This window comes from Triturus cristatus, chromosome 12 (assembly GCF_964204655.1).
Source record: "Triturus cristatus chromosome 12, aTriCri1.1, whole genome shotgun sequence".
Taxonomy (NCBI): Eukaryota; Metazoa; Chordata; class Amphibia; order Caudata; family Salamandridae; genus Triturus; species Triturus cristatus.
Window position 1 is genome coordinate 661,700,021 of NC_140595.1, and position 12,003 is coordinate 661,712,023.

General features: G+C 41.2%; 11 non-coding genes across 11 annotated transcripts; 9 read left to right on the top strand and 2 right to left on the bottom strand.

Annotated features, from left to right (window-relative positions):
• Positions 1-232: 232 nt before the first annotated feature.
• TRNAT-UGU (transfer RNA threonine (anticodon UGU)) lies at positions 233-304 on the top strand. The gene has a single exon. It is a non-coding gene; the product is annotated as a tRNA-Thr (tRNA).
• A 1,163-nt stretch (positions 305-1,467) lies between these two features.
• TRNAI-UAU (transfer RNA isoleucine (anticodon UAU)) lies at positions 1,468-1,562 on the bottom strand. Its single transcript has 2 exons — positions 1,525-1,562; positions 1,468-1,503 (listed from the first exon to the last, which is right to left on the bottom strand). It is a non-coding gene; the product is annotated as a tRNA-Ile (tRNA).
• A 412-nt stretch (positions 1,563-1,974) lies between these two features.
• Positions 1,975-2,056, top strand: TRNAS-GCU (transfer RNA serine (anticodon GCU)). The gene has a single exon. It is a non-coding gene; the product is annotated as a tRNA-Ser (tRNA).
• A 589-nt stretch (positions 2,057-2,645) lies between these two features.
• Positions 2,646-2,717, top strand: TRNAT-UGU (transfer RNA threonine (anticodon UGU)). The gene has a single exon. It is a non-coding gene; the product is annotated as a tRNA-Thr (tRNA).
• A 1,174-nt stretch (positions 2,718-3,891) lies between these two features.
• On the bottom strand, positions 3,892-3,986 carry TRNAI-UAU (transfer RNA isoleucine (anticodon UAU)). The gene is made up of 2 exons: positions 3,949-3,986; positions 3,892-3,927 (listed from the first exon to the last, which is right to left on the bottom strand). It is a non-coding gene; the product is annotated as a tRNA-Ile (tRNA).
• Positions 3,987-4,398: 412 nt separating this feature from the next.
• On the top strand, positions 4,399-4,480 carry TRNAS-GCU (transfer RNA serine (anticodon GCU)). The gene has a single exon. It is a non-coding gene; the product is annotated as a tRNA-Ser (tRNA).
• A 589-nt stretch (positions 4,481-5,069) lies between these two features.
• Positions 5,070-5,141, top strand: TRNAT-UGU (transfer RNA threonine (anticodon UGU)). The gene has a single exon. It is a non-coding gene; the product is annotated as a tRNA-Thr (tRNA).
• Positions 5,142-6,806: 1,665 nt separating this feature from the next.
• TRNAS-GCU (transfer RNA serine (anticodon GCU)) lies at positions 6,807-6,888 on the top strand. Its single transcript has one exon. It is a non-coding gene; the product is annotated as a tRNA-Ser (tRNA).
• A 589-nt stretch (positions 6,889-7,477) lies between these two features.
• TRNAT-UGU (transfer RNA threonine (anticodon UGU)) lies at positions 7,478-7,549 on the top strand. The gene has a single exon. It is a non-coding gene; the product is annotated as a tRNA-Thr (tRNA).
• Positions 7,550-9,228: 1,679 nt separating this feature from the next.
• TRNAS-GCU (transfer RNA serine (anticodon GCU)) lies at positions 9,229-9,310 on the top strand. The gene has a single exon. It is a non-coding gene; the product is annotated as a tRNA-Ser (tRNA).
• A 589-nt stretch (positions 9,311-9,899) lies between these two features.
• On the top strand, positions 9,900-9,971 carry TRNAT-UGU (transfer RNA threonine (anticodon UGU)). Its single transcript has one exon. It is a non-coding gene; the product is annotated as a tRNA-Thr (tRNA).
• Positions 9,972-12,003: the final 2,032 nt, after the last annotated feature.

Here is a 12,003-nt window from a genome sequence, read left to right on the forward strand (position 1 = left end):
GACATACTAACTAGAGCTATCGGTATGGTCTTGAATGCGAAAACTCTTATTTTCTCATATGAAAATGTAGTTTTTCATACTTCCAAAAAAAGTGCCTTAAGCATGGTCTTCAATGTGTGCGCGCACGTGGACATTCATATGCAACTACGTTTCCATACAGAGTCTCAAAATCATAGATATATTCATACCTCAGTAAGAATACATGTTGCAATTTACATCCTGCGTGCAGACTGGCCTTGTAGCTCAGTGGCAGAGCACTGGTCTTGTAAACCAGGGGTCATGAGTTCAAGCCTCATCAGGGCCTTTTTACATGAGTCTTTCTGTATGTTGTTTTCAAGTCATTCTTCCCTGGAGTCACACCTTGCTTTAGGATTGCTTATTGCCAAGCTTCCCTTTCCTGCTTTCATATTATCAAGAAAATATCATGAAAATCATTGAATTATAAATTATTGCCTCACCCCTTCCGATCGCCTGACAAACGCCATTCTCACCCTGCCGGGCAAGCCCTGCCGCGCAAAGCCAAATAAGCCATGCATATTTACAGTTCCTTTGAAAGGCAGAGCGAGGACTAGGACCTCTGTTCCGACTGAATCTGCATCCACAGAAAGGATGTTATAAGGCCCTACAAATTTCACCAAGGAGATGTGAAAGTCTTCCCCCATAAAATACTTTTTTTCCCAGATACCCCGGCTCTTAGGCAAATGAGGTTACTCCTCAAAACCCCACCCCCACTCACCATAAATATCCTTCTCTCCTGCTGTCCATTCAAATGATACAAGGTATCTTGTACATAGAGAGAAAGGGAGAATAGGCAGACTTGCTTCAAAGATTTGGTGACTTTGGATGGGTGGGTTGAATGAAGAAGTGAACCTGGTTTCTGGGAAAGGAGTATCGAGATGAAGATGAGGAAAAGTGAACATGGACCACATTCATAGGTTAGAGAAATACATTTAATAGGTTGAATGGTTTTGAAAAGTGAACTTCGAGCAGTAATTGTTGGTTTTTAAACTGCAAAGAAATTAAAAATGAATGTGGGATTGGAGGCACACTCTGAACAGAAAAGCACCATAAGCTGCTATGGTGCAACTCAAGATGGTGAATAGAACCTTTAATATGATGATGCTCTTCTTTTGCTAGTTTTTTCGAGTCACCTTTTATTGTAAGTAGCTGATCCAGCATTTTTTGCAGCTCTTCAGTTTATGGTTATCATGTGAGAACACAGTTTTCATCATATTTATTATTCTACAAATGTATTTTTAAATGCACTGATGTGGTGTTTGCATGAAATGCAAGATGGCACATCATGGAATGTTTAAACTGAGCATCGCGGAGGATATGTGATATTTGGCACCCAGAGGAGTAGGACACGTAGATCCTATAAGAAGTAAAGACTCTCTAGCAAGGGCCGTCCATACTCTGAGTTTAAACTTTACTTTTTGTGAAATGGTTTATGAAAAACAACACGGCTGCTCCAGGTGAGGCTCGAACTCACAACCTCGGCATGGCTCAGTGCAAGTACTGCTGTATAAGTACCGCGCGCTAACCGATTGCGCCACTGGAGCTCTCTCTTTTCACATCTCCCCAGGTGAGCCATCTACAGCTGACCAAGTAGATGACAGACACTGCTCCATCATTCACTGTGCAAGATCGACTCACATGCTAGCATGTTATCATGACTATTAAAAATACAGTCCAAACGGAATAGATTCTATAATTGTCCTATAACATATGCTCTGTCTATTCAAAACCCCATAGAATTATATCTTGACAGTTCTGACAAAGTCTAGGGGAATCTTATGAATATTTGTAATTAGCACATAGTAAGAATTTCCCAAAAATGAAATGTAGGTCCCTGATTGGGGGAAGACGTGGAATGTGAGATCTTGTCTCAGCTGTTTTTTTCTTTTTTAGGTACAGTATATTGACACTTCAGTACCTTTTGTGAAGCAAGGTTTCAGATGGGGCTGTAGGGCAGACGAGGTGGCCGAGTGGTTAAGGCGATGGACTGCTAATCCATTGTGCTCTGCACGCGTGGGTTCGAATCCCACCTTCGTCGGAAAGCCATCAGAGTCTCTTTTGATGGCCAGCATTTCTTGTAGTATAATTACACTCTCTTTCAAGACAGAGCCAGGATCCGCTAGATGGGATCATCTGACTGTTCCATTTTAACAAATATGTCAAATAAAGTGAAGTATTTTGTGCGTAATAGAAATTAGATCTTTCATGGAGTTTCCAGAGGATTGCCTTTCACTCACTCCTGGCTTATTAACCAGTTTGGATAAATAGATTGATAAGAAAGCAGCTCTTACTCCTAAAGTTTAGGCCGTCTCAAATGAATGACTGTTAACATATGTCTGCCCCACAGAGACAGATCACTTCTAATAAGTGGGTTCTCTATATGTCACTGATTGCAGACATACTAACTAGAGCTATCGGTATGGTCTTGAATGCGAAAACTCTTATTTTCTCATATGAAAATGTAGTTTTTCATACTTCCAAAAAAAGTGCCTTAAGCATGGTCTTCAATGTGTGCGCGCACGTGGACATTCATATGCAACTACGTTTCCATACAGAGTCTCAAAATCATAGATATATTCATACCTGAGTAAGAATACATGTTGCAATTTACATCCTGCGTGCAGACTGGCCTTGTAGCTCAGTGGCAGAGCACTGGTCTTGTAAACCAGGGGTCATGAGTTCAAGCCTCATCAGGGCCTTTTTACATGAGTCTTTCTGTATGTTGTTTTCAAGTCATTCTTCCCTGGAGTCACACCTTGCTTTAGGATTGCTTATTGCCAAGCTTCCCTTTCCTGCTTTCATATTATCAAGAAAATATCATGAAGATCATTGAATTATAAATTATTGCATCACCCCTTCCGATCGCCTGACGAACGCCTGACAAACGCCATTCTCACCCTGCCGGGCAAGCCCTGCCGGGCAAAGCCAAATAAGCCATGCATATTTACAGTTCCTTTGAAAGGCAGAGCGAGGACTAGGACCTCTGTTCCGACTGAATCTGCATCCACAGAAAGGATGTTATAAGGCCCTACAAATTTCACCAAGGAGATGTGAAAGTCTTCCCCCATAAAATACTTTTTTTCCCAGATACCCCGGCTCTTAGGCAAATGAGGTTACTCCTCAAACCCCCACCCCCACTCACCATAAATATCCTTCTCTCCTGCTGTCCATTCAAATGATACAAGGTATCTTGTACATAGAGAGAAAGGGAGAATAGGCAGACTTGCTTCAAAGATTTGGTGACTTTGGATGGGTGGGTTGAATGAAGAAGTGAACCTGGTTTCTGGGAAAGGAGTATCGAGATGAAGATGAGGAAAAGTGAACATGGACCACATTCATAGGTTAGAGAAATACATTTAATAGGTTGAATGGTTTTGAAAAGTGAACTTCGAGCAGTAATTGTTGGTTTTTAAACTGCAAAGAAATTAAAAATGAATGTGGGATTGGAGGCACACTCTGAACAGAAAAGCACCATAAGCTGCTATGGTGCAACTCAAGATGGTGAATAGAACCTTTAATATGATGATGCTCTTCTTTTGCTAGTTTTTTCGAGTCACCTTTTATTGTAAGTAGCTGATACAGCATTTTTTGCAGCTCTTCAGTTTATGGTTATCATGTGAGAACACAGTTTTCATCATATTTATTATTCTACAAATGTATTTTTAAATGCACTGATGTGGTGTTTGCATGAAATGCAAGATGGCACATCATGGAATGTTTAAACTGAGCATCGCGGAGGATATGTGATATTTGGCACCCAGAGGAGTAGGACACGTAGATCCTATAAGAAGTAAAGACTCTCTAGCAAGGGCCGTCCATACTCTGAGTTTAAACTTTACTTTTTGTGAAATGGTTTATGAAAAACAACACGGCTGCTCCAGGTGAGGCTCGAACTCACAACCTCGGCATGGCTCAGTGCAAGTACTGCTGTATAAGTACCGCGCGCTAACCGATTGCGCCACTGGAGCTCTCTCTTTTCACATCTCCCCAGGTGAGCCAACTACAGCTGACCAAGTAGATGACAGACACTGCTCCATCATTCACTGTGCAAGATCGACTCACATGCTAGCATGTTATCATGACTATTAAAAATACAGTCCAAACGGAATAGATTCTATAATTGTCCTATAACATATGCTCTGTCTATTCAAAACCCCATAGAATTATATCTTGACAGTTCTGACAAAGTCTAGGGGAATCTTATGAATATTTGTAATTAGCACATAGTAAGAATTTCCCAAAAATGAAATGTAGGTCCCTGATTGGGGGAAGACGTGGAATGTGAGATCTTGCCTCAGCTGTTTTTTTCTTTTTTAGGTACAGTATATTGACACTTCAGTACCTTTTGTGAAGCAAGGTTTCAGATGGGGCTGTAGGGCAGACGAGGTGGCCGAGTGGTTAAGGCGATGGACTGCTAATCCATTGTGCTCTGCACGTGTGGGTTCGAATCCCACCTTCGTCGGAAAGCCATCAGAGTCTCTTTTGATGGCCAGCATTTCTTGTAGTATAATTACACTCTCTTTCAAGACAGAGCCAGGATCCGCTAGATGGGATCATCTGACTGTTCCATTTTAACAAATATGTCAAATAAAGTGAAGTATTTTGTGCGTAATAGAAATTAGATCTTTCATGGAGTTTCCAGAGGATTGCCTTTCACTCACTCCTGGCTTATTAACCAGTTTGGATAAATAGATTGATAAGAAAGCAGCTCTTACTCCTAAAGTTTAGGCCGTCTCAAATGAATGACTGTTAACATATGTCTGCCCCACAGAGACAGATCACTTCTAATAAGTGGGTTCTCTATATGTCACTGATTGCAGACATACTAACTAGAGCTATCGGTATGGTCTTGAATGCGAAAACTCTTATTTTCTCATATGAAAATGTAGTTTTTCATACTTCCAAAAAAAGTGCCTTAAGCATGGTCTTCAATGTGTGCGCGCACGTGGACATTCATATGCAACTACGTTTCCATACAGAGTCTCAAAATCATAGATATATTCATACCTCAGTAAGAATACATGTTGCAATTTACATCCTGCGTGCAGACTGGCCTTGTAGCTCAGTGGCAGAGCACTGGTCTTGTAAACCAGGGGTCATGAGTTCAAGCCTCATCAGGGCCTTTTTACATGAGTCTTTCTGTATGTTGTTTTCAAGTCATTCTTCCCTGGAGTCACACCTTGCTTTAGGATTGCTTATTGCCAAGCTTCCCTTTCCTGCTTTCATATTATCAAGAAAATATCATGAAGATCATTGAATTATACATTATTGCCTCACCCCTTCCGATCGCCTGACGAACGCCTGACAAACGCCATTCTCACCCTGCCGGGCAAAGCCAAATAAGCCATGCATATTTACAGTTCCTTTGAAAGGCAGAGCGAGGACTAGGACCTCTGTTCCGACTGAATCTGCATCCACAGAAAGGATGTTATAAGGCCCTACAAATTTCACCAAGGAGATGTGAAAGTCTTCCCCCATAAAATACTTTTTTTCCCAGATACCCCGGCTCTTAGGCAAATGAGGTTACTCCTCAAAACCCCACCCCCACTCACCATAAATATCCTTCTCTCCTGCTGTCCATTCAAATGATACAAGGTATCTTGTACATAGAGAGAAAGGGAGAATAGGCAGACTTGCTTCAAAGATTTGGTGACCTTGGATGGGTGGGTTGAATGAAGAAGTGAACCTGGTTTCTGGCAAAGGAGTATCGAGATGAAGATGAGGAAAAGTGAACATGGACCACATTCATAGGTTAGAGAAATACATTTAATAGGTTGAATGGTTTTGAAAAGTGAACTTCGAGCAGTAATTGTTGTTTTTTAAACTGCAAAGAAATTAAAAATGAATGTGGGATTGGAGGCACACTCTGAGCAGAAAAGCACCATAAGCTGCTATGGTGCAACTCAAGATGGTGAATAGAACCTTTAATATGATGATGCTCTTCTTTTGCTAGTTTTTTCGAGTCACCTTTTATTGTAAGTAGCTGATACAGCATTTTTTGCAGCTCTTCAGTTTATGGTTATCATGTGAGAACACTGTTTTCATCATATTTATTATTCTACAAATGTATTTTTAAATGCACTGATGTGGTGTTTGCATGAAATGCAAGATGGCACATCATGGAATGTTTAAACTGAGCATCGCGGAGGATATGTGATATTTGGCACCCAGAGGAGTAGGACACGTAGATCCTATAAGAAGTAAAGACTCTCTCAAGGGCCGTCCATACTCTGAGTTTAAACTTTACTTTTTGTGAAATGGTTTATGAAAATCAACACGGCTGCTACAGGTGAGGCTCGAACTCACAACCTCGGCATGGCTCAGTGCAAGTACTGCTGTATAAGTACCGCGCGCTAACCGATTGCGCCACTGGAGCTCTCTCTTTTCACATCTCCCCAGGTGAGCCATCTACAGCTGACCAAGTAGATGACAGACACTGCTCCATCATTCACTGTGCAAGATCGACTCACATGCTAGCATGTTATCATGACTATTAAAAATACAGTCCAAACGGAATAGATTCTATAATTGTCCTATAACATATGCTCTGTCTATTCAAAACCCCATAGAATTATATCTTGACAGTTCTGACAAAGTCTAGGGGAATCTTATGAATATTTGTAATTAGCACATAGTAAGAATTTCCCAAAAATGAAATGTAGGTCCCTGATTGGGGGAAGACGTGGAATGTGAGATCTTGCCTCAGCTGTTTTTTTCTTTTTTAGGTACAGTATATTGACACTTCAGTACCTTTTGTGAAGCAAGGTTTCAGATGGGGCTGTAGGGCAGACGAGGTGGCCGAGTGGTTAAGGCGATGGACTGCTAATCCATTGTGCTCTGCACGCGTGGGTTCGAATCCCACCTTCGTCGGAAAGCCATCAGAGTCTCTTTTGATGGCCAGCATTTCTTGTAGTATAATTACACTCTCTTTCAAGACAGAGCCAGGATCCGCTAGATGGGATCATCTGACTGTTCCATTTTAACAAATATGTCAAATAAAGTGAAGTATTTTGTGCGTAATAGAAATTAGATCTTTCATGGAGTTTCCAGAGGATTGCCTTTCACTCACTCCTGGCTTATTACCCAGTTTGGATAAATAGATTGATAAGAAAGCAGCTCTTACTCCTAAAGTTTAGGCCGTCTCAAATGAATGACTGTTAACATATGTCTGCCCCACAGAGACAGATCACTTCTAATAAGTGGGTTCTCTATATGTCACTGATTGCAGACATACTAACTAGAGCTATCGGTATGGTCTTGAATGCGAAAACTCTTATTTTCTCATATGAAAATGTAGTTTTTCATACTTCCAAAAAAAGTGCCTTAAGCATGGTCTTCAATGTGTGCGCGCACGTGGACATTCATATGCAACTACGTTTCCATACAGAGTCTCAAAATCATAGATATATTCATACCTCAGTAAGAATACATGTTGCAATTTACATCCTGCGTGCAGACTGGCCTTGTAGCTCAGTGGCAGAGCACTGGTCTTGTAAACCAGGGGTCATGAGTTCAAGCCTCATCAGGGCCTTTTTACATGAGTCTTTCTGTATGTTGTTTTCAAGTCATTCTTCCCTGGAGTCACACCTTGCTTTAGGATTGCTTATTGCCAAGCTTCCCTTTCCTGCTTTCATATTATCAAGAAAATATCATGAAGATCATTGAATTATAAATTATTGCCTCACCCCTTCCGATCGCCTGACGAACGCCTGACGAACGCCATTCTCACCCTGCCGGGCAAGCCCTGCCGGGCAAAGCCAAATAAGCCATGCATATTTACAGTTCCTTTGAAAGGCAGAGCGAGGACTAGGACCTCTGTTCCGACTGAATCTGCATCCACAGAAAGGATGTTATAAGGCGCTACAAATTTCACCAAGGAGATGTGAAAGTCTTCCCCCATAAAATACTTTTTTTCCCAGATACCCCGGCTCTTAGGCAAATGAGGTTACTCCTCAAAACCCCACCCCCACTCACCATAAATATCCTTCTCTCCTGCTGTCCATTCAAATGATACAAGGTATCTTGTACATAGAGAGAAAGGGAGAATAGGCAGACTTGCTTCAAAGATTTGGTGACCTTGGATGGGTGGGTTGAATGAAGAAGTGAACCTGGTTTCTGGCAAAGGAGTATCGAGATGAAGATGAGGAAAAGTGAACATGGACCACATTCATAGGTTAGAGAAATACATTTAATAGGTTGAATGGTTTTGAAAAGTGAACTTCGAGCAGTAATTGTTGTTTTTTAAACTGCAAAGAAATTAAAAATGAATGTGGGATTGGAGGCACACTCTGAGCAGAAAAGCACCATAAGCTGCTATGGTGCAACTCAAGATGGTGAATAGAACCTTTAATATGATGATGCTCTTCTTTTGCTAGTTTTTTCGAGTCACCTTTTATTGTAAGTAGCTGATACAGCATTTTTTGCAGCTCTTCAGTTTATGGTTATCATGTGAGAACACTGTTTTCATCATATTTATTATTCTACAAATGTATTTTTAAATGCACTGATGTGGTGTTTGCATGAAATGCAAGATGGCACATCATGGAATGTTTAAACTGAGCATCGCGGAGGATATGTGATATTTGGCACCCAGAGGAGTAGGACACGTAGATCCTATAAGAAGTAAAGACTCTCTCAAGGGCCGTCCATACTCTGAGTTTAAACTTTACTCTTTGTGAAATGGTTTATGAAAATCAACACGGCTGCTACAGGTGAGGCTCGAACTCACAACCTCGGCATGGCTCAGTGCAAGTACTGCTGTATAAGTACCGCGCGCTTACCGATTGCGCCACTGGAGCTCTCTCTTTTCACATCTCCCCAGGTGAGCCATCTACAGCTGACCAAGTAGATGACAGACACTGCTCCATCATTCACTGTGCAAGATCGACTCACATGCTAGCATGTTATCATGACTATTAAAAATACAGTCCAAACGGAATAGATTCTATAATTGTCCTATAACATATGCTCTGTCTATTCAAAACCCCATAGAATTATATCTTGACAGTTCTGACAAAGTCTAGGGGAATCTTATGAATATTTGTAATTAGCACATAGTAAGAATTTCCCAAAAATGAAATGTAGGTCCCTGATTGGGGGAAGACGTGGAATGTGAGATCTTGCCTCAGCTGTTTTTTTCTTTTTTAGGTACAGTATATTGACACTTCAGTACCTTTTGTGAAGCAAGGTTTCAGATGGGGCTGTAGGGCAGACGAGGTGGCCGAGTGGTTAAGGCGATGGACTGCTAATCCATTGTGCTCTGCACGCGTGGGTTCGAATCCCACCTTCGTCGTAAAGCCATCAGAGTCTCTTTTGATGGCCAGCATTTCTTGTAGTATAATTACACTCTCTTTCAAGACAGAGCCAGGATCCGCTAGATGGGATCATCTGACTGTTCCATTTTAACAAATATGTCAAATAAAGTGAAGTATTTTGTGCGTAATAGAAATTAGATCTTTCATGGAGTTTCCAGAGGATTGCCTTTCACTCACTCCTGGCTTATTACCCAGTTTGGATAAATAGATTGATAAGAAAGCAGCTCTTACTCCTAAAGTTTAGGCCGTCTCAAATGAATGACTGTTAACATATGTCTGCCCCACAGAGACAGATCACTTCTAATAAGTGGGTTCTCTATATGTCACTGATTGCAGACATACTAACTAGAGCTATCGGTATGGTCTTGAATGCGAAAACTCTTATTTTCTCATATGAAAATGTAGTTTTTCATACTTCCAAAAAAAGTGCCTTAAGCATGGTCTTCAATGTGTGCGCGCACGTGGACATTCATATGCAACTACGTTTCCATACAGAGTCTCAAAATCATAGATATATTCATACCTCAGTAAGAATACATGTTGCAATTTACATCCTGCGTGCAGACTGGCCTTGTAGCTCAGTGGCAGAGCACTGGTCTTGTAAACCAGGGGTCATGAGTTCAAGCCTCATCAGGGCCTTTTTACATGAGTCTTTCTGTATGTTGTTTTCAAGTCATTCTTCCCTGGAGTCACACCTTGCTTTAGGATTGCTTATTGCCAAGCTTCCCTTTCCTGCTTTCATATTATCAAGAAAATATCATGAAGATCATTGAATTATAAATTATTGCCTTACCCCTTCCGATCGCCTGACGAACGCCTGACAAACGCCATTCTCACCCTGCCGGGCAAAGCCAAATAAGCCATGCATATTTACAGTTCCTTTGAAAGGCAGAGCGAGGACTAGGACCTCTGTTCCGACTGAATCTGCATCCACAGAAAGGATGTTATAAGGCCCTACAAATTTCACCAAGGAGATGTGAAAGTCTTCCCCCATAAAATACTTTTTTTCCCAGATACCCCGGCTCTTAGGCAAATGAGGTTACTCCTCAAAACCCCACCCCCACTCACCATAAATATCCTTCTCTCCTGCTGTCCATTCAAATGATACAAGGTATCTTGTACATAGAGAGAAAGGGAGAATAGGCAGACTTGCTTCAAAGATTTGGTGACCTTGGATGGGTGGGTTGAATGAAGAAGTGAACCTGGTTTCTGGCAAAGGAGTATCGAGATGAAGATGAGGAAAAGTGAACATGGACCACATTCATAGGTTAGAGAAATACATTTAATAGGTTGAATGGTTTTGAAAAGTGAACTTCGAGCAGTAATTGTTGTTTTTTAAACTGCAAAGAAATTAAAAATGAATGTGGGATTGGAGGCACACTCTGAGCAGAAAAGCACCATAAGCTGCTATGGTGCAACTCAAGATGGTGAATAGAACCTTTAATATGATGATGCTCTTCTTTTGCTAGTTTTTTCGAGTCACCTTTTATTGTAAGTAGCTGATACAGCATTTTTTGCAGCTCTTCAGTTTATGGTTATCATGTGAGAACACTGTTTTCATCATATTTATTATTCTACAAATGTATTTTTAAATGCACTGATGTGGTGTTTGCATGAAATGCAAGATGGCACATCATGGAATGTTTAAACTGAGCATCGCGGAGGATATGTGATATTTGGCACCCTGAGGAGTAGGACACGTAGATCCTATAAGAAGTAAAGACTCTCTAGCAAGGGCCGTCCATACTCTGAGTTTAAACTTTACTTTTTGTGAAATGGTTTATGAAAATCAACACGGCTGCTACAGGTGAGGCTCGAACTCACAGCCTCGGCATGGCTCAGTGCAAGTACTGCTGTATAAGTACCGCGCGCTAACCGATTGCGCCACTGGAGCTCTCTCTTTTCACATCTCCCCAGGTGAGCCATCTACAGCTGACCAAGTAGATGACAGACACTGCTCCATCATTCACTGTGCAAGATCGACTCACATGCTAGCATGTTATCATGACTATTAAAAATACAGTCCAAACGGAATAGATTCTATAATTGTCCTATAACATATGCTCTGTCTATTCAAAACCCCATAGAATTATATCTTGACAGTTCTGACAAAGTCTAGGGGAATCTTATGAATATTTGTAATTAGCACATAGTAAGAATTTCCCAAAAATGAAATGTAGGTCCCTGATTGGGGGAAGACGTGGAATGTGAGATCTTGCCTCAGCTGTTTTTTTCTTTTTTAGGTACAGTATATTGACACTTCAGTACCTTTTGTGAAGCAAGGTTTCAGATGGGGCTGTAGGGCAGACGAGGTGGCCGAGTGGTTAAGTCGATGGACTGCTAATCCATTGTGCTCTGCACGCGTGGGTTCGAATCCCACCTTCATCGGAAAGCCATCAGAGTCTCTTTTGATGGCCAGCATTTCTTGTAGTATAATTACACTCTCTTTCAAGACAGAGCCAGGATCCGCTAGATGGGATCATCTGACTGTTCCATTTTAACAAATATGTCAAATAAAGTGAAGTATTTTGTGCGTAATAGAAATTAGATCTTTCATGGAGTTTCCAGAGGATTGCCTTTCACTCACTCCTGGCTTATTACCCAGTTTGGATAAATAGATTGATAAGAAAGCAGCTCTTACTCCTAAAGTTTAGGCCGTCTCAAATGAATG